Source organism: Equus przewalskii, chromosome 13, assembly GCF_037783145.1.
Source record: "Equus przewalskii isolate Varuska chromosome 13, EquPr2, whole genome shotgun sequence".
In the NCBI taxonomy this organism is placed as follows: domain Eukaryota; kingdom Metazoa; phylum Chordata; class Mammalia; order Perissodactyla; family Equidae; genus Equus; species Equus przewalskii.
The window spans coordinates 1,331,043-1,350,421 of record NC_091843.1 but is presented as its reverse complement, the minus strand read 5'-3'; the positions used below and the strand labels follow the sequence as shown (position 1 = coordinate 1,350,421).

The window sequence follows — 19,379 nt, the reverse complement described above, 5'->3', positions numbered from 1 at the left end:
CCTGTGTGTTCTACCATCTAATATTTAATGTCTACTCATGAGTGTTTTGGAGTGATGATTTGTATTTCAACACATGATGTCTAGGATTTCCATTAAACATGAATATAAATTGATAAGTAACAAACCTAAACAAAGAATTTAAATAAAATGAATAGTTTCTTCAACTGACTATTGCTTCATGCTTTTTTGCTGTTCTCAGGGCAGTCAGTGGCTGGAGCACAGCTCTTAGTACCACCAGCCACTGCAACTGAGAGCCCTCGCACACCTGCCGGGGGTGCCTCCAGGAGGCCAGCCCTGCACTAGACAAACCAGCACACTGCTCACGACAACTTGCACAGCAGGGCTGTCAGACCCACGTTACAGGGGAGTGACCCAAGGCTTAGTGAGCTGGCCACGCCACGCTGCTGTGAGGAGGGGGCCCCAAGGTCCAGGAGGGCAGGGGCAGGTCTATCTTCTCACCCTGGCATCCCACACTCCTGAGACAGGAGGACAGGGACTGCCTGGGCCCTGGGACAGCAGGAGCGTTCAATAAACCTTTGCTGATCTGACCCATAATACAGCATCTAACGATTCCTTATAATGCTGTTCCATTTTACTGACATCTGAAGGATATCCTTTTCTAAAGGTTAATTTATTTATAGTTTTTAAGAGGCTGAGACAATTCAGCTCAACATTTACAGGGTTCTTTGTACAAGAAAGTGATATGTAATGTAGGAGACACAGCACTATCAGCTGGCAACCAGTCTTGAAACAGCATATAATTCACTATTTGAGGGAGAAGTGTGAGGAATGAGTCCGTTATCTGTATTGTAATACAAGTTACAACGAGGTAAGGGCCATATGCAAAAAATAACAAAGGCAAAAAGCAAAAGAGTTCCTAGCCATGGGCAGGAGTGCAGAAGACAAGGAGCCTTTCATGAAGGTGGCATCTGCCCTGGGCTGTTTTGCGAGAGACAGACAGTAGAAGCACAAAGCTTAAACTGACTGCTCAGACTAAGTGAGTTGCTCAGCTTGGCCAGTGGGGTGCAAGCACTGAGGATCAGAGACAGACTTGGTGAAAAGGCACGTAGCCACTACAACCTGCTGTTCTTTGCCATATTGTAATGTACCAGCAGGGCTGGTCATTGATAAAGCATTTCCTGGGCACCACTGTGGACGAGGTCCTGTGCCAGGACAGCCAAGTGCACGTCCTCGGAGAGCTTACAGAGAGCGCACACGGTGGGCACACTCAGGAAGAGACCGGATGCAAGAAGAGCCCTAAACCCAGAAGGATGGAGAAGGTGTGGGGAAGAGGAGGAGCATGCACAGAGAGCTAGAGGTACCTTCTGAGCATGACAAGTCATTTGAGATTTAGTTTTGCTGGCTAGTGGGGAAGAGAAGCTGGAGAGAGAAAAGGAGGCCAGATCACCACAGGCCCTGGAAGCTGCTTGGAGCCATCTGGACCTGGGCCCTGAGGGCTGTGGAGCCATCAAAGCACCAGAGGCACGTGCTCAGACATGCTCTTCAGATAGGTCATTTGGGAAGCTGAGAAAGGGATGGATTCAAGCAGGCAGGACTGAAGACAGGGAGACCTGGCAAAAACAGTAGGATAATGGCAGGTGGGGAAATGCAGGGCTTGGAGGAAGAACGTACGTGACTTGCTGACCCAGAGGAGACAGGAGAAATGAGGGTGAAGCAGCTGGGGGTGAGCAGAAGATACACACACAGCGAGCAAGTTCAGCTTTGGACAGGGAAGGGGTGAGCCGCATGAAGGCACAGGCTGCTGACGGATGTGCTCCAGGGTCCACTCTGCCCTTGTTCGCTTTAGAAGCAGAAGCCGCCTCATTCCAGCGGACAAACGGCTACCAAACTAGAGACAGCATCTGGCCGCTTTCCTGGCAACCAGGTGTGTCCAGATGATCAACTTTTGGCTAATGAGATTTGGAAAAAAAGTGATATATGCTACTTCCAGATTTTTTTTTTTTTTTTTACAGAAAGCTGCTTGCCGTCCACTCCATCTATCTTTCTCCCTTACTGCTGGCTAGGGATCAGCCGTCGTAGACTTGGAGCTGGAAGTCACATGCTGAAGAAAACAGAGCTGCCCACCAGCCAGATTCCTGAATGACCTGGGGCTCAGAGCTGCCCCCCATTCTGGATCACCTGCACACATGGGACCAATACGAATTAATCTCAACCTCGCTGAGCAACCCTGAAACTCTGCTGCAGCTGCAGTAACCTATGCTGTACGGGTACAATATTAAGTTAGCTTTAGTGAATTCTGGGAGGACATTACATCAATAGGTTCAAGAATTACTGACATAATTTCATTGCAAGATTTAAAATAATCTAAAAATTAAAATAAGTTTCCCTTATTAGGCAGAAAAAAAAACACCTAAGAGAGAACCTGTCAAAGCTACCTTCTCTGTCAAGCTCAGGCTTGATGAGAGTAAGAGAAAGAAGCTCAAGGCAACCCAAGAATGTATGTAATTTAGCCATTAATGAAATCAACTCTGTTGAGATCATATTTCAACAAAATGGTCCTCAACTGGATTTCAGAAAACAGTTCACAAAGGGGGAAGTATAAGCATTCTTCATGTGACCACAATACCAGGACATGAAGTGCAGTTGCTGCCTCCACTCCCCTCACCAGCGGGTGCTGGTTTCTCACCTCGGCTCCCAGCAGTGGGACCCGGTGCCCGCCCACGCTGCTGCTGCGCTGTGCAGCCCAGTGGGCACTGCACTGTCACTCGGCTTCTGCAGGTCTGTCTCTGCCTCCCTCCCCCAGGCTGGGAGCTCCTCAAAAGCGGGGCAGGCCTGTCTTCCCTCTCACACAGCACTGTTAGATAACTTAAGGAAATGTCTAGTGCGCACCAAGGATGCAGTGAAAAAGCCCCTAGGGGGACACACTTTGCTCCTTGGGCTCCTCACACCTGACTGTGGCGAGTGAACGCCTCGAGGGAAGGACTCGGCAAGGCCTCACTAGAGGCATCCGGCTCATGACCATGCCATTCCCCCTTCCTATGCTGTTTCGAGAATGCTTGTTGAATGAAATCTAATCTAAAATCTCTACTTCACCAAGACTGGGGACTCTTGCAGAATCCCCTCCAGGATACTGGAGTAAAATCTACCCACTCTATAAATAAATATCGTGCATGAGGAACATTCCTACCTGTTTACAACTGAGAGTAAGAAATGCTTTTTTAAAAAATTTCTCTAACTCCAGTATTCTTCCAAATATAAGCAATTCACGTACTATAAATATTAAATCTCATTAATTTTTCTAAATCAAAAAAATCTACTACAGCTTTACGTAGCTATCAAATTTTAAAGTGGGAAAGAACAGTGGAGAGCAGTACACAGTCCGAGTCTGGAGACATCAGCTACCATTCACTGAGTTCGCCCAACAAACATTTCCTGAGGGCCTCCTGTGTGCCAAGTGCAAGGCAGGCGCTGTGGGAGCGTGCTAACCAGACAGTCCCTTCCCTCCAGCTGCCAACAGCATAATCACTACACCACACAGGAAACATCCAGGAGTGTGCACAGGCCGCAAGGCAGGAGCCCAGCAGAGCGGTGTCCAGGGGGAGGAGCAAGTGAACGAGGAGAGGAGTGTGTGAGTGGGAGATGAATGTAAAGGCAGGCTTCCTGGAGGAGGTAAGACCTGAGCACAAGCTTGGCACTGCAGCCCAGGTGTGGGGAAACACGGACTTTCATACATGCTGACGAGAACTGTAAACTGGTAAAACATCTTTTAGAAGTAAAATAGGTAATATCTAACGAAAATTTTAAGTGGACATGAATCCTAATCTGGCAACTACAATTCTATAACTGTATCTAACAAATATATGTATATGAATATCCAAAGATTTGTGAAAAATGTTTCTAGCATTTCTTATAACAGGAAAAATATTAGAAATAATCTAAAATATACACTGTGGATTGTCTCAATAAATTATGGCACAGAAGTACAAAAAAACCCATTAAAAACAATGCAGGCACTTGATGTACTGATATGGAAAGATGTCCCAGATATATAAAGGAACCAAAGCAAGCTAAAGAAGAGCGCCCAGAGTAAACATCAGTCTACGGAAAAAACACGCACACCACGCCAACAAGCGCAGAGACACAGTGGGAAACGAGACTCACTCTTCCCATTATCACTTTCTGTTCTGTCTCTTTTTTTAAACTATGTTCATATGTCACATTTTAAAAATTAATTAAACAAAGATTTTAAATGAAAAGCTGCAGAATGGTCACTCCGACACCCGTATGGAGGACGGGTTTGAAGCAGAGGGGACTCGAGGCAGGAGAGTGGGTCAGGCTCAGAGCTGCGCAGTCACAAAGGCTCTCCTAACAGCCCGCGAGGTGCTCGGGACCATCTCCACTGCAAATGAGCAAACCGCGAGCAGCACGGGAGTTGCCAAAATTCCAGCTGGAAAGTGGTATGGCCTGGATTTGAATTTAGGTGTGTTTAACTATAATATTCATGCTCTTCCCAATACACCACTCTATTATCTTTAATTTTATTTAGAAAGTAAAGTGATGTGTCCAAGGGCTGGTCAAGACCAGGCCAGAAAAACCCAGTCCTCCACACTTCATCCTGCTGACTTCACCACACATGCTTTTTCTTCTTCTGATTAAAATGACTCAGTCATCCACAGACTCAAAATTTTAATCATCCTAATACTTCAGAATACCCAGGACACGCAATATTTAAATTAACTGACTGCTGTGATTAAAAGCAGATTTTCATGGGGCTGGCCCAGTGTCATAGTGGTTAAGTTCGCATGCTCTGCTTTGGTGGCTCAGGGTTTGCAGGATCAGATCCCAGGTACGGACCTACACACCACTCACCAAGCCATGCTGTGGCAACACCTCACATACAAAATAGAAGAAGTTTGGCATAGATGTTAGCTCAGGGGCAATCTTCCTCACCAAGGGAAAAAAAAAAGCACATTTCCATGATCACCCTCTTTGTTTCAATACTTGTGGTCAAAATTCTTAATCAAATTTTTCTTTTTCCTACTGGAATCCTAATTAAAAATAGAATAGCACAACAACTTAATCTTTCTTTGATAATCAAGAACCTTGCAGCCCCTCAGGGCCATCCTTCTGAGCATCAGTTAAGCTACAGTACACACTACAATACAGAGTAACTAGTGTTTATCATCACATCACCCACTGCTGAATCCTGAAGGTCCAGCGAGGACGCCTCCCCACCAGCTCCTACAGGCACTTGGGCCTGTTCCTTCTTCCCGTCTCCAGCCCCAACTCCCAGTGCTCTGGATAAGGCCTCCTCATCACTCCCTGGGCACGGCCATAGCCAAAGTGCTCCTCGCAGCCTCCGTTTCTGCTACCTCCAAACCACGGTACACACGCCACTTCAGACAGAGATCTGTCCACCCGAAAGCTGCCCGTGCACCTTCACAGCAGCTTTACTCATAACAGCTCAAAGCTGGGACCATCCAGACGTCCTTCAATGAGCAGATGATTAACCAACTGCTGTCATCCACACCATGGAACATCCTTCAGCAATAGAAATGACTGAACTACTGATACACATAACAACTTGCGTGGATCTTAAGGGCATTATACTTAGTGAAAAAGCCAATCTCAAAAGGTCCATACTGTGTAATTCCATTTATACAACATTCTTGAAATCGCAAGATTACAGAGATGTAGAATAGATCAGTGGTCGCCAAGGGTTATGGATTAGGGGACACAGAGGGTGGTGTGGCTATAAGGGGCTAGTACAAGGGGGATCATGCGATGATGAAATAGTTCTGCATCTTGGTTGTGGTGGTGGTGGTGACAGGAATCTCCACATACAATAAAATGACAGAACTGTGCAAACATTGTACCAATGCCAATTTCCTGGTTTTGGTACTGTAGTATAGTTATGTAAATATACCACCAGTGGGGAAAACTCGGTGAAGGGTGCATGGGACCTCTCTGTACTATTTTTGCAACTTCTTATGAATCTATAATTATTTCAAAATAAGGAATCAAAAAAGAGAGAGATTTGTTGAAAATATGCTGGGGTCATACTGCTTTCCTGTTTAAATTCCTTCAACAGTGACCGACCGCCTCGAGAGTAAAATTCTAATCCTCAGCACAGCAGAGGAGACCACAGGCCCTCTGGCCCACTCTCAGGCAATAATCACACCACCTGGGACCAGCGGACGCACTGGCTCCTGCACACCTTCAGGCCTCTGCGTGAGCTGTTCCATCTGCCTGAAATGACTTCCCTCCCCATTTTGTTCTCCTGGCCAACCTCCATCCTCCTTCAAAATCTAGTGCAAGCACCTGCTTCTCCTGCAAGTTTTCCTCCACAGCCTTTCCCTTCATACTGTGCTGGGCAGGCCCCCTTTTTTGGCAGCACAACCTATATTCACTTTCTACTACACTGCAAGTCTATCTCTATTTCTACCCTGGGAGATCTGCAGGGGCAGAAAATGTGCTTGATCCACTTCTCAGCCTCCTACTAATTACACAGTGGGTGCCCGCTAAATGTCTGTTAAGGCAAAACTAAGTGGGAGAATATATGTGGTGGGGCAGCGTGCTGCAGTGGTTAAGAGTCAGAGGGCAGTGGAGCTGGCGCTTATCTGAGTGACCCCGGGCAAGCAATTACACTCACCTGTGAAACAGCGATATGTGCAAAATCAACCTCAGAGGACAGCTAGCACAGTGCCCAGGACAGGGCAAAGTCTCAGTGTTGGCTGACATTAGGACAGCTGTTCCCACACCCATTATTCTTACTGCGCCCCAAACGCCTGCATTCTGAAATGTGAACCAAAATCTGGTAAGTGCAAGAGCTGAGGACATGGCTAATACTGGTGAGCACCTCAGTGAAAATGCACAGGCAGGAGGCAATGCACAGAATTTATTTTTCATTCCAGGGTGTGGTAGGCAGGTGATGTATCAGGAAATTTGTTGAAGACACCTGCTTCACAACACATAATAGCAGCTGTGTTTCTGAGAGTTACGAGCTGGTAGAGCAGATTTGATTCCAGAATCGGAGCTGGGGTATTCCCGGGCTGCATCCCCCTGCCTAGATACGCTCAAGTCAAACAAGTAGCAGCAGCAGCTTAGATGGACAGTATTGAAATAATCTGACAAAAGAAATCACCTACAGTTCTGTAGAACTATATACATATGTGTGTACATATGTGTGTGTATATATCTTTTCTTAGGAAAAGGAGCTATTTCAAAAGTAATCATTCTGGGGCTGGCCTGGTGGCACAGCGGTTAAGTCCGCATGTTCCACTTCTCTGTGGCCCGGAGTTCATCAGTTCGGATCCCGGGTGAGGACATGGCACCGCTTGGTAAAAGCCATGCTGTGGTAGGTGTCCCACATATAAAGTAGAGGAAGGTGGGCACGGATGTTAGTTCAGGGCCAGTCTTCCTCAGCAAAAAGAGGAGGATTGGCAGCGGATGTTAGCTCAGGGCTAATCTTCCTCAAAAAAAAAAAAAAGTAATCATTCTTTCTCAATTGTTTTTTTCTCTTAGCATCATTGTAGGGAAAGGGAGATAAAAAAGTTTTTTTTTACACAAATCACTAAGTTTTTCACACCCTGGTCTATGTAAGGACAAACTAAAAGGTGGTTTATTCATTCTCTTAACAGCCAAATAATTCAGTTATAAAATACTTCAAATTACAACTTCAGAACAGGCAAGAACTTATTTAACATAAAGAAAGTTAATATTAATGCCTCATTTTTAAGGAAAAAAAAGAACTATCTCATTTGTAACCCATCTATCCTTAAAATCCATTTTTACCATTTCTGAAATGTTTTAGAGTACGTAGTCTTCGCTTAAGAGAGATACTAAGATAAAATGAACTAGGGGAGGGGTATGGTTTGGAATATTTTATAAGACCAAAAAAACAAACAACAAACAAAAAAACCAAGAGAACTATATAAAATCAAATTTGTTGAATTTCACCTTCAAATGTTTAGTAAACTTTCTTAGCTGTAAGGAATTCCTATGTTAAAACAATGACTACTGTCCTCATTATTTTTATATACCCCATTTTCCAAAGAGGATTTGAAGTACCAATTAAAAATATTTTAACTGGCAATTCAAAGGCCAATACAAAATCTGAGAAGACCCCCAGTTCTTTTTTAAAAAATGAGTTCCTGCTAGGCAAAAGATACACAAACCTGCCTCCCAAATCCTGCGCCTCCTAATGAATCGATGGGTCTAGGCAGTGAGCATCAAAAGCTGCTAGCCTCACAGACGAGCCAGTCAGGGGCACCGGCCTGTGTGGAAGCACCTACCCACCCAGGAAGGCACCTGATCCGACGAAGCCTCGTCCAGAGCCAAGCATGAATTTTCAGGAAATACAGAGAAACACAGTAAATGACATGGCAGAGATGCAATCAGTAAAATTCCAACTACGGAAATGCTATAGAACAACCCAATTGCTTCAATAAACAACCTACAAGGAAAACAAAAACAGAGGAAGCTACAGATTGAAAGAAAGAGACTTATCAACCAAATACAACATACAGACTTTATCTGGATCCTGATTCCAATTCAAAAAAACTATTGAAGAAACTATACAATTTATAGGACAATTGGAAATTTGAATATTGACTGGTTATTTGATTATATTAAGGAATTGTTGCTTTTCTAAGTTTAAAAAAGTCCTTAGCTTGGGGGGGCTGGCCCCGTGGCCGAGCGGTTAAGTTCGCGCGCTCCGCTGCAGGCAGCCCAGTGTTTCGTCGGTTCGAATCCTGGGCGCGGACATAGCACTGCTCGTCAAACCACGCTGAGGCAGCGTCCCACATGCCACAACTAGAAGGACCCACAACGAAGAATATACAACTATGTACTGGGGGGCTTTGGGGAGGAAAAAGGAAAAAAATAAAATCTTAAAAAAAAAAAAAAGTCCTTAGCTTGTAGAGACATAGACTAAAAAATTCATGGATGAAATGACATGATATTTAGGATTTGCCTGCAAATAATACGGGGGTTGAGGGTGTATGTGAATGACATTGGGGATGCAACAAGATAACTGTTGAAGCTGGATACTATTCTGTTCATTTTGTATCTGTTTACAAGTCCTCATAATAAACAGTTAAAATAAAGACTAATGTTGAAACCAGTTCACACAATCACAAAAGGCCAAGTACAAATTTAATTATTCTTAAGGAAAATTATGTAAAAATGTCACTTTCTTAACCATCAGTGAAGTATAACCACATACTTAGACCAAAAATAGCTGCCCCACTGCCGAATCAACAGTGTCAAGAAAAAAATGTGGTTTCTGTTTTACCTTATGCACCATAAAAACAACTGCTTTACTCACTATCAATTGCTTCACCTGGCACTTTTCTTTACCCAGAAAATTAAGAAGAGTTTATTTTAAATAGACAAGGTGAAGTGCACTCTCTAACATTTATTTGGGGGGGGGGGCAAATAAACACATTTTAATCTGTCAACCAATTATTTAAAGTCCTGGTATTCTGAAAATTAAATTCTCAGGAAAATCTCAAAGGTCTCCAAAGAAGACTATACCAAAATAGGGTTATTTTTAAGCCTGCAGTATCGTTTTAAGGGGAAAAAGGGGTTAAATGAAGGAAAGCATTATCTAGATCAGATGTGGTTCTTGCAGAACAAACAGAAAGGCAAAGGAGACTACTCAGAGCTGAGGGACCAGGAAGGAACGCCGATCTGGGGAGACCCGGGTTCAAATCCACCCCCAGCCCCGGGCTCCGAAGCCAACGGCTGCGAGTGTGGGCGCCCGCTCCGCGCCCTGCAGAAACGCGTTCCCAGCCGCCGCGGCCGGGCTGCAGGGGACAGACGGCCCAGCCCCCGGCCGGGCCCGCTCGTCGCAGCGCTGCCCTCCGGGGAGCCGCCTGGAGGGGGCCACCCTGCAGCCAAACCGAACGAGCTCTGTCCTTTGCTTGGCTCACGGCAGGTTAAAAATTTTAATCAGCGGCCGCCAATATTTAGGAATCGGGGGAGTAGAGACGCAAATCTGGAGCCTGACTCAAACACACGGCGGCGAGGCCTGGCCGTGCACCCCCGCCCCGCGCTGTACCGCGGCCCTGCGGCCGCGCCCCCCGCCCGCCATCCCGCCCGGGCCTCCGCCCCCGCGCGTCCCGCGGTGGCCCGCAGCCGGGCCGGGTTCGGCTCCGCACGCGCGGGGGGCGGCGCCGCAGCGGGGGCCACGGGCAAGGGCCACGGCGGGGACGCGTCCGCGCACGAGCGAGGCGCCCGCCGCTCCAGCCCCGCGGGGCGCCCCGAGTCACGGGCGCACGCCGCGCAGAGGCCAGGGGCGCAGCGGCGTCCTCCGCGGCGACGGGAACGAACCGCAGCAGACCCAACAGTGCCACCGCAGCAGACCCAACAGTGCCACCCCGCAGGGAGCGCCAGGGAGGAAATGAAACAACGGGCATGCCAAGACGAAGGGGACACAGAGGGTGGTCACAGAAAAGGAGACATCTGGCCAGAGAAGGGACCAGAGGGAGCCAGCTGTGCGAAGACCCGGGAGGCAACTCCCCGCCCTGGAAACCGCCAGTGCAAAGGTCCTGAGGTAAACGGGGTGCCGGCCAGGCGGGTGGGGAGACTGGACAGGAGAGCGGGCTCTGGCGGGGGCAAGCGGTGGGGAGGTAGGCGCCTACGGCAACGACCAGGCACCGGCGGAGCGCGGCGGGGTCGCCAACGCCGGCTCCCCCGTGCGCGCTGGCTCTGCCCGGCGCTGACACTCCTCCGCGGAGCCTGACGACGCCCCGCGCGGGGGCAGGCGCGCCCACCCTCCGAGGGCCCGCGGGCGGCGGCCCGGGTCCAAGGTCGCGGAGCCGGCCGCCGGGCTCGCGCGCATCCCGGCGGGGCTGCCGTTGCGCGTGAGCGCCCGGCCAGGAGCCCCCCGCGCGGCCTCCCGCCCCTCCCCGGGCCCGGCGAGCAGCCCCGCCGGGCCTAGCCGCCCGCCCGCGGGCTCACCTCGCCTCCCGCCGCCGCGCCGGGGAGAGGGCGGCGGGCGGACTGGCGGCGCTGCGCGCTGGCCCTCGCGGCTCCGCTGCCCCGGCCTCGGCCGCCCCGCCCGCCGCCGCAGTGGGTGTGAGGGGGCGCCGGGGCTTCGACCCTTCCGGTCCCCTCCCGCCGCAGCCGCCGCCGCCGCCGCTGCCGCCGCCGCGGCGCCCCGCCTGACCGACTCGCGCGCCGGCCAATCAGCGCGCGGAGAGCCTGGCAGGCGCGGCCAATGGCGGGGCCGCTGGGCCGGGGGGCGGGGCTCGCGGGCAGGCGCCTTGCGGACGCGAGCGGGCTCGGCGCTTCGGGGTCGGTGGAGCCGGCGGGCCCGCGGCGGGGCGGCGGAGAGGGCGGCCGGCGGGACGAAGGGCCGGGCCTCGGGCTGCAGGTGCCGTGCCGGCGGCCTGGAGGGGACGACCCGGCCCGGGGGCGCTCGGGCCCGTGCGGTGGCTCCCGGGAGGAGGAGACGGGGCGGGAGCGGGCGGGGGCTCGGGCGCCGCTGCTCGTGGCGGGGCCTTTGGAGGGGTGCGGCGGGCAATCAGCGGAGGAGGTGCGAGGAGAGGACCCCGTGCGGTCCACTGTCCCCGGCCGGGCAGTGGCAGACGAGGGCGCAGGCATCGCGCCTCTGCCCGAGAGCAGGGGCAGGCAGTGAGGCGGGGAAGGGAGTGCGGTGCCGAGGGCGCCCAGGGCTGCGCTCCCGGACGCCGACGCGGCCCCTCGGCCGGCCGGGCCCCCGCAGGCCTGGGGACGTATGCAATGACGGGAGAGGCTCGAGTGTTGGATGTTCCGGATTCGCGTTTGGTAAGCAAAGCTGGAAGTGAGGCAAGGAGGCTGGACACCGTGGGGAAACGCCCAGAGGGCCGTGGATGGGGTGGGGGAGTTGGACTTTAGAGATGGGGGGAGTGGGGGACTGTGGAGGAGGAACAGCCCTCACAGGACGCCAGGGCCCACAGGGCGACCAGGCGGGGGCCAGGTTGGGGTGGAAGGAGCAGGACCCTGCAGATGGGCAGGTCAGGGGGCTGAGGGGTGTGAAGGGTGGTGGCAGAATTTGGGAAGAGCAGCAAACCTGTGACCCAGGCCAGGCTGGGGGCGCCAGGGCCTCAGAGGAGGTGGAGGAAGAGATCCAGCCAGCCGTGGTGTCCCTCTTAGGCCACCAGAGGGAGTCTTCCAAGCTTGAGTATGGCCCCTCCCTGCTTGAAATTCTAGCTCCTTAGCGTGGCCTGCATTGAAGAGGGCCACCAGGTGGGCTCCTCCCCTCACCTCAGCCTCACTTGCCCCCTGCCCCAGGGGGCACAGCAGAAACAGGGAACTAAATATGGCTGCCATCAAGGATTGCCGGAAACTAGAACGTGGATCGTCAGAGCTGCAGTTTTCCAAGGCACATTGGTGCTTCCCCTCAGACTGGAAGGGGCACCCATTCCCAGACACACTCCAGCCTTTAGTTTACAGCACTCACCCTGCGCAAGGTGTGTACCAAAAGTCATTGTACGCATACATGCACACCTGTACATATTTCACCCTGAGGTTTCTGAAGGCAGTCTGCCTTTTTCTGCTTTATGAAATACAGTGAACATTAATGGACACAGCTGAAGTGACAGGGTAGGAGGGGGGCTGGTCCATACTTGGAAGAATGCACAGAATTTTGGTTGAGGCAGCCAAGTGAGAGGATCCTGTGAAGGTGCTGAGAACTGCCAAGTGGAGGGGCATGGGGAACACAGGCGCATGACTGACAGCTGACCTAGCCTGCCAGGCAGGGAGAAGCAGTTGAGGAAGGCCCCTTGCACAGGAGGAAGCCCCAGCCACGGTGGAAAGCCAGCAGGCATGTGCTGGGCTACTGGTTTAGGTGGCAAGGGCACTCAGACCCAAAGTTCACAAGTGAGGATCTGCATGCTGTGTTCACGTGGTCTTGCTCGTGATGGGGGAGGAGAGACTGGAGAGTTATGAGGGCCTTGAGGTGGACTGGCACCTCTGATGAGGCCCATGGGCTGGCTTCAGCTCACTGGTAGGCCTTGTGTCACCCAGAGAGGAGTTGGGTTTTTTTTAAGTGACTTAGTTGCCAGCATTTAAAAATTGGGAGCATTCGCTTGAGAAATCTCAATTGTTGTTTTTGCTTGAATAGTTAGAAGCTCTGGCAACATGGGGCCTGCCTTGCCAGAGGGCAGTGGTCAGCAGGAACTGAGTGGCAGCTGCCCTTTTAGGTGAGGCTCCTAGTTCACCACAGTTCCCTCCCCCCCCATTACCCATGCCTGGCTGTGACTTCACTCGTCCCTCACCTGCTGGCCCCTGGGGCATGGCAGGGTGGGGGCCTGCTTGTGGAGGTGAGGGGCAACTGTTGATGGCTATTGAGAAAGGAAGTGAGCAGTGTGACTAGGTGTTTGTTGTGGGAAGATTGCTAGGGCACGTGAAGTTTCAGGGATGTGGGGCTTAAGGCCATCAGACTAGTTTAGGGAGCTATTGCAAAGGGCCTTGTGAGAGAAGATGAGGCCTGGCCTGGCCTTGGGGCCATGGCCATGGCAGCAGGTGTCAAAAGGAAGGAACTGATTTTAAAACTGTTTCAAGACTTTAAGGAAATGCAAGTTAAAATCACAATGAACTACTATGACTATGTGTAACCACTAACTGTAATTACTATCTGTAAGCTACTAGCATGGCTGTAATGAAAGCGACAGACAGTATCACCTGTTAGTGATGATGTGGAACAAGTGGAACTCTCCTACACTGCTGGTGGGAAAGCCAAGTGGTATACCCACTTTGGAAAACAGTTTGACAGTTTCTGAGAACATTAAACATACAACTGTCACACCACCCAGCAGTCCCATTCCTGGGTATGTATCCAAAAGAAATAAAAGCTTGTCCACACAGAATGTGGTACACAAGTGTTCATAGCGGCTTTATTTGCAACAGCCAAAAGCTAGAAAAAACCCGTATGTCTATAATCCAGTGAGTTCATAAACAAACTGGTGCATCTGTACAGCGGAATGTGACCTGCTGACAAGTATGCAACGTGGATAAGTACCCAAAACATCATGCTAAGGGACAGAAGACAAACATAAGGCTATGTCCTCTGTGATTCCATTTATATGACATTATGGAGAAAGCAAAATCAGATCAGTGGTTGCCAGAGCTCAAGTAGGGGGAGGGGAATGACTACAGGGGGACCATGAGGGAATTTTGGGGATGATGGGTAAATTCTATATTTTAAAATTACAGCGGTGGTCATATGACTATATATGTGTCAAAACTCAGAACTGTTCACCTGAAAAAGGGTGACTTTTAGGGTGTGTAAATTACACTAAAACAACGTAAAGGGGAGAAAAAAGCTGTCTAAGGGGGGTAATTCTCAGGTCTTAGCGAGAGGTGGAATGTGGGACTGAGGGAGGGAGAGCAGTCGGGGAGGACGCCATGTTGCTGGCCTGGTTTTCAGAGTAGGGACCTCTCCCCTTGGCCTGCTCACCCTCCTGTGGAGAGGAAGGCCTTTTCGAACCTGTATCGAGCCACCTATCCTTCTCTCCCTTTCTTGTCACCTTCAGCTCTGTGGCCCTGGCTGTGTACCTCTCTGATGACAGCCGCCAGCCCGTTCTCTCCTCCTGAGACCTCATTGCCACTCCCCTGCCCTGCCTCGTTCCTTGATGCCACAGCTGGGAGATTCTCCCACCCCACACTGGCCTCTTCACCAAGGAGAAGACAGCACAGGAGGGATGAAGAGCTCAGGCTCCAACTCCCCAGGCTAGGGGTGTCAGGGGGGCACCGGGGCTGGGCCAGGGGCCACAGGGCCGACAGGTTTCCGTGACTCCAATGTCAGCCACTCTTGACGGGCCTGGATCTCATCGGGCTGCCTGCTTAGTTGTGCCCCTCTGGGTGAGGTATTGGCTCCTCTGAGCCTCAGTTCCGTGGGGAGGGCGCGTGGGTGGTGATCTCAGCCTGATGGGGATACTGTGAGGACTCAAGAAGAGAAGTACCAAGTGTGGGGTATCAACTGTGCATGCAGAGTGGTGAGCATCCTCATGCTGGCCTCCTCTGCCCTCTCCCCAAACCACCCCCTCCCTCTTCTCTGGCGATGGTAAGAGAGGGCTGGGGGCACAGCTGAGGGCATGGGTGCTGTATGAGAATAGGGCGTTTGGTGGCAGTATAATGGAATGCTGATGCAGTGGCTCTCAGCCCTCTTCATCCAGGCATCTCCCAGAGCACCAGCAGCTAGACCCTTGTGCTCAGGCAAGGGACTGGAAAGCTCTTCTTTGGAAGTCTGACCAGCCCTAAAGCCTAAAGGAAAGGCCTGACCCTCGCCCCCCGCAGAGTCCCCCAGATCAGCTAGCAGTGACTCTCAGCATCAAGCCCCACCATGTGCTCAGATCTTTCCCATCACCTTGGCTCTGACCAGACAGACATGGCGAAGAAACTAAGACAATCAAACAGAAAATTGCATCTTGAAAGAAACAGACTATGAGGAGAAGGAAATTTCAAAAGAAAAAAAAAATATTTATCATTGCAGGCTCAGAGAGAATGAAAAAATATTTCATCCTTGAAACAAGAACTAGCCATTAAAAAATATTCACACAAATTATGTCCTTGCTTTCTTAGCTGAAATGGCCTAGAAGCAATGACATCCCAGCAGCAAAAGCACACCCAGAGTCCAGGGCTTGTTTCCTAAGTTCATTCTCCTTTTTTCCTTTTTTTTCTTTGAGGAAGATTAGCCCTGAGCTAACATCCACGGCCAATCCTCCTCTTTTTGCTGAGGAAGCCTGGCCCTGAGCTAACATCCATGCCCATCTTCTTCTACTTTCTATGTGGGACGCCTGCCACAGCATGGCTTGCCAAGCGGTGCCATGTTCGCACCCAGGATCCGAACTGGCGAACCCTGGGCTGCCGAAGCAGAACGTGTGCACTTAACCACTGCGCCACTGGGCTGGCCCCAGGCCATTCTCAAATAAAGGAAACCAGGAGTCCTTGAAGCAATGGCTGACTCTAGGGCTGGGGCAGGAAATAGACAAGATAATCCTGGAGGTATTGTAGTGCCAGAAAATAAGGAAGTGCTTACAAAGTACACGCACACACACACATACACACGATGAGGGGGTATGTCAAAGAGACACCAGAGCCAGCTGAAAGCTCCCAATGGCCATAGCTGGGACAACTTGAGCAACAAAATAAATAACATAGTATTGAGTTATAACTCAAAGTACAATATAACTGTCCATGAGTTCACAGTAATAGAAATAAATGATTTAATAAATACATAGGGAAGAACGGACAAATCTGTACTAAATCCCAAATTATGTAGGTACCCCCCTCTCAAGGAGGTGAAGCATAATTCCCTGCTCCTTAAGTGTGAGATGCCATAGTGACTTCCTTCCGCAGAGTTCATTATGGGAAGGGGGGAAATTAGAGTACCTGACAAATGCTACCTCTGACAGGTGACCAAAGTGAGCAGTGATCATTCATGTTGATAGTATATATCCTGGATGCAAACTGATGAAAAATGGCACTTTACTTCTGGGGTCCTCTTCCCCCAAACTCATAAACCCAGTCTAACCACAAGAAAAGCATCAGACAAACCCAAATGTGGGACATTCTATGAAATACCTCCCAGTACTGTCACAGCCAAGAGGAGCCTAAGGAGACGTAATGTGGTATCAGGAAAAGGACCGCAGGAAAAGCACCTTAGGTGAAAACTAAGGAAATAGGAATGAACTGTAGTTATTTTTAAAAATCCGCATTATAAAAATGTATATATACATTCAGAGCAAAAAAAGAGAGCCCTTGGAAGTTAAATTGTGTTGGCAGAAATGAAAAATCTTAGTAGTAACAGGGTGGGAGAGTAAATTGAAGAAATCTCCCAATTAGTAGAGCAAAAAGACAACACAATGCACGGTCAAAAAGATAAGAAAGTAGACACTGGTCCAGCAGCTTCAAGGTCTGAACAACAGGCCAGAGAAATGGAGAGAAATCCACACAAAAGTAATAAGATTTCCCACAACTGAAGGGCATGAGTTACCAGACTGCAATCAACACTACAGATCCAAGGCACTGACTGGGATATTTCAGGACACAGGGAACAAAAGATAAAAAGGTCACCTACAGAGGCACATCAGAGTGACTTTGGACCCCTCAACTGCAACACTGGGAACAAGATAATGGAGTGTTACCTTTAGAATTCTAAAGGAAGCATTTTTTTTTTCTGACCTAGAATTCTATATTTAGTTAAACCCTAATCAAGTGTGAATAATAAAGTCACTTCCAGACATGCCAGGTCTCAAAAAATTTACCTCTCAAGCACCTTTACTCAAGAAGGATGTGCTCCACTATAACAAGAAAGGAAACTCAGAAAGAAGACATGAGATACAGGAAGCAGGGGACCTAACAACAGAAATGACAAAGGAATCCCTTGGTGAAATGATGCTGAAAAGCGATCCCCAGATGGCAGCTCTGCACCAGACCTGGGGGGCAGCTGAGCCACACTGCAGCAGTGGGACCCAAGAGATGGACTGTCATCACTAAGACCCCACTTCCATCGGCCGTCTTCTTACCCCGAGGACAGAAGGCCCAGGAGAGCTTGGCCCAGAGTCTCATCAGCCCTTGGCTTGTCTTGGCCATGGCTGAGGAGGGTCTCTCCCTCGTGCTCTGCTGAGGGCACACACCTCACTCGCAGAAGTTCTCAGCTTTTCCCTGAGGGCTGCAGGGAGGCCATGGTGGGCTCAGAAGCGGAAAGTGCAGAGCAGCCCGCTCCCTCTGACTGCACTGCTGCTGCGTGTCCAGTGCCTGGTGTGCACCTCCGTCTTGCCGGGCGCCCGACTGCGGAGAACCCTGTGTTTCCCAAGACTCGCTCGTGACCTTGCTCACAACCTCCCCAGAAGGGGCCTTGTCAACTCCCAGAGAAGCAGAAGGCAGACCATGACCAGGAGACTGTTCCGCTCACCTCCACCTGGAGCCTCCGTCCAGCGGGGGCAGTGCTGCCCTCTCCTTGCAAGGCTGGTGGGTGCTTGCCCTCCGTTTTCAAGACTAGGCGGTGTATTGCCTGGGGATAGATTACATGAGGTGGGTAGAACTATAAAGAAAAGAAGCGAATGATTAACATGAAAGTCAGGATGGTCATCACCTGTAGGACATAAGGATGAAATATATTTTTCTGCTGTTAACCAGATAAAAATATTCTAGCTAGTGTGTAAAAAGTCTCCTAACCTCAGAAGTCACATTGGCCATGGTTTAGTTAGAAAGGCAGAAACCAGGGCAGGCATTTCCAGCAGGACTTACACCCGGGATAATTTGTGAGAAGAGAGAGGATGGAGGTCAGCGGATGCCACCAAATCCCTGGGGTCCTGCCAGCTCTCCAGGATGGGGAGTTTGGAGGAGCCACAGGAAACCTCTACTGGTGGCCACCACTGCCTGGAACACTGAGTGGTGGGTGGGTTTAGGGAGCACCATCCTAGTGGGTGCTTTGGGGTAACGGCATCTACTGAAGCCATGCTTCTGTCTGCCTCTGTAGAGGGGAAAGAAATAATATGATTTCTCAATGAGTAATATGATTTCTAAACCATCTTCTGCAACTTCCACGCATGCCTCTCACTGGTGTATTTTAACCTGGAAATGTAATTCTCAGGTTTCCAACCCCTGTAATACAGGTGAGAACATAGAAGAGGATAGAGAAGTTACTAAGTAGCTCACAGGTAATCCAGAATAAAGGTCTGGGGGATACTAGAGTGACACACACCAATTAGTTATCATGGAGACACTGTTGAAGCCATCTGAGAGAGCACTTTCGTAGGAAGCCTACAATTCCAACTCCACAAGCCTTCAGGAACTCCGTCTCTGACTTTCTGTCTTCCTGCCTGATTATATTAATAAAATCAATGACTATAATGGACTCGAAAAAAAAAGTATGAATTTGAATTTCACCCTTGTATGCTACCTTCAGGCTCTGGGCAACCATCTTTTTTTTTAAAGATTGGCACCTGAGCTAACATCTGTTGCCAATCTTCTTTCTTCTTCTTCTTCTCCCCAAATTCCCCTGGTACATAGTTGTATATTCTTGTTGTGAGTGCCTCTGGTTGTGCTATGTCGGATGCCGCCTCAGCATGGTCTGATGAGCCAGGCTAGGTCCGCGCCCAGGATCTGAACTGGTGAAACCCTGGGAGGACGCAAACTTAACCACTGGGCCCAGGGCCAGGCCCGGGACAACCAACTTAAATAGTGTCATGTGGCCCAAACCCCTCTAACAGCTGTTCAGTGGACTCCAAAATCTCTTGCATTTTGTTCTGTTTTGTAAAATAGTCCTCATTTCATACTGGAAGCATGCAGGTCACAGGTGTGGGGACAGTGTCAGTGGCTACCAACTATGAAAATTAATGAACGGAAACCTCATTAGATTGGAGTCAGGAGGTCAAAAGGGGGAGCTCCTACATACAATGTCAATGGCAGAACCCAACAGGAAG

At 50.0% G+C, this 19,379-nt stretch overlaps 1 protein-coding gene across 7 annotated transcripts in view; it reads right to left on the bottom strand.

The window, feature by feature from the left end:
• Window positions 1-11,105, bottom strand: part of MAPK9 (mitogen-activated protein kinase 9) — a 58,684-nt gene extending 47,579 nt beyond the window's left edge. For 4 of the 7 annotated variants that reach the window (XR_011525015.1, XM_070568957.1, XM_070568955.1 and 1 more), the window contains exon 1: window positions 10,927-11,093. The gene's annotated coding sequence lies outside the window, so the exon portion shown is untranslated. Of the gene's footprint in view, window positions 1-10,926 lie in introns of all 7 variants that reach the window. The other 3 variants (XM_070568956.1, XM_070568959.1, XM_070568961.1) reach the window with 3 other exon arrangements.
• Between the last annotated feature and the right edge of the window lie 8,274 nt (window positions 11,106-19,379).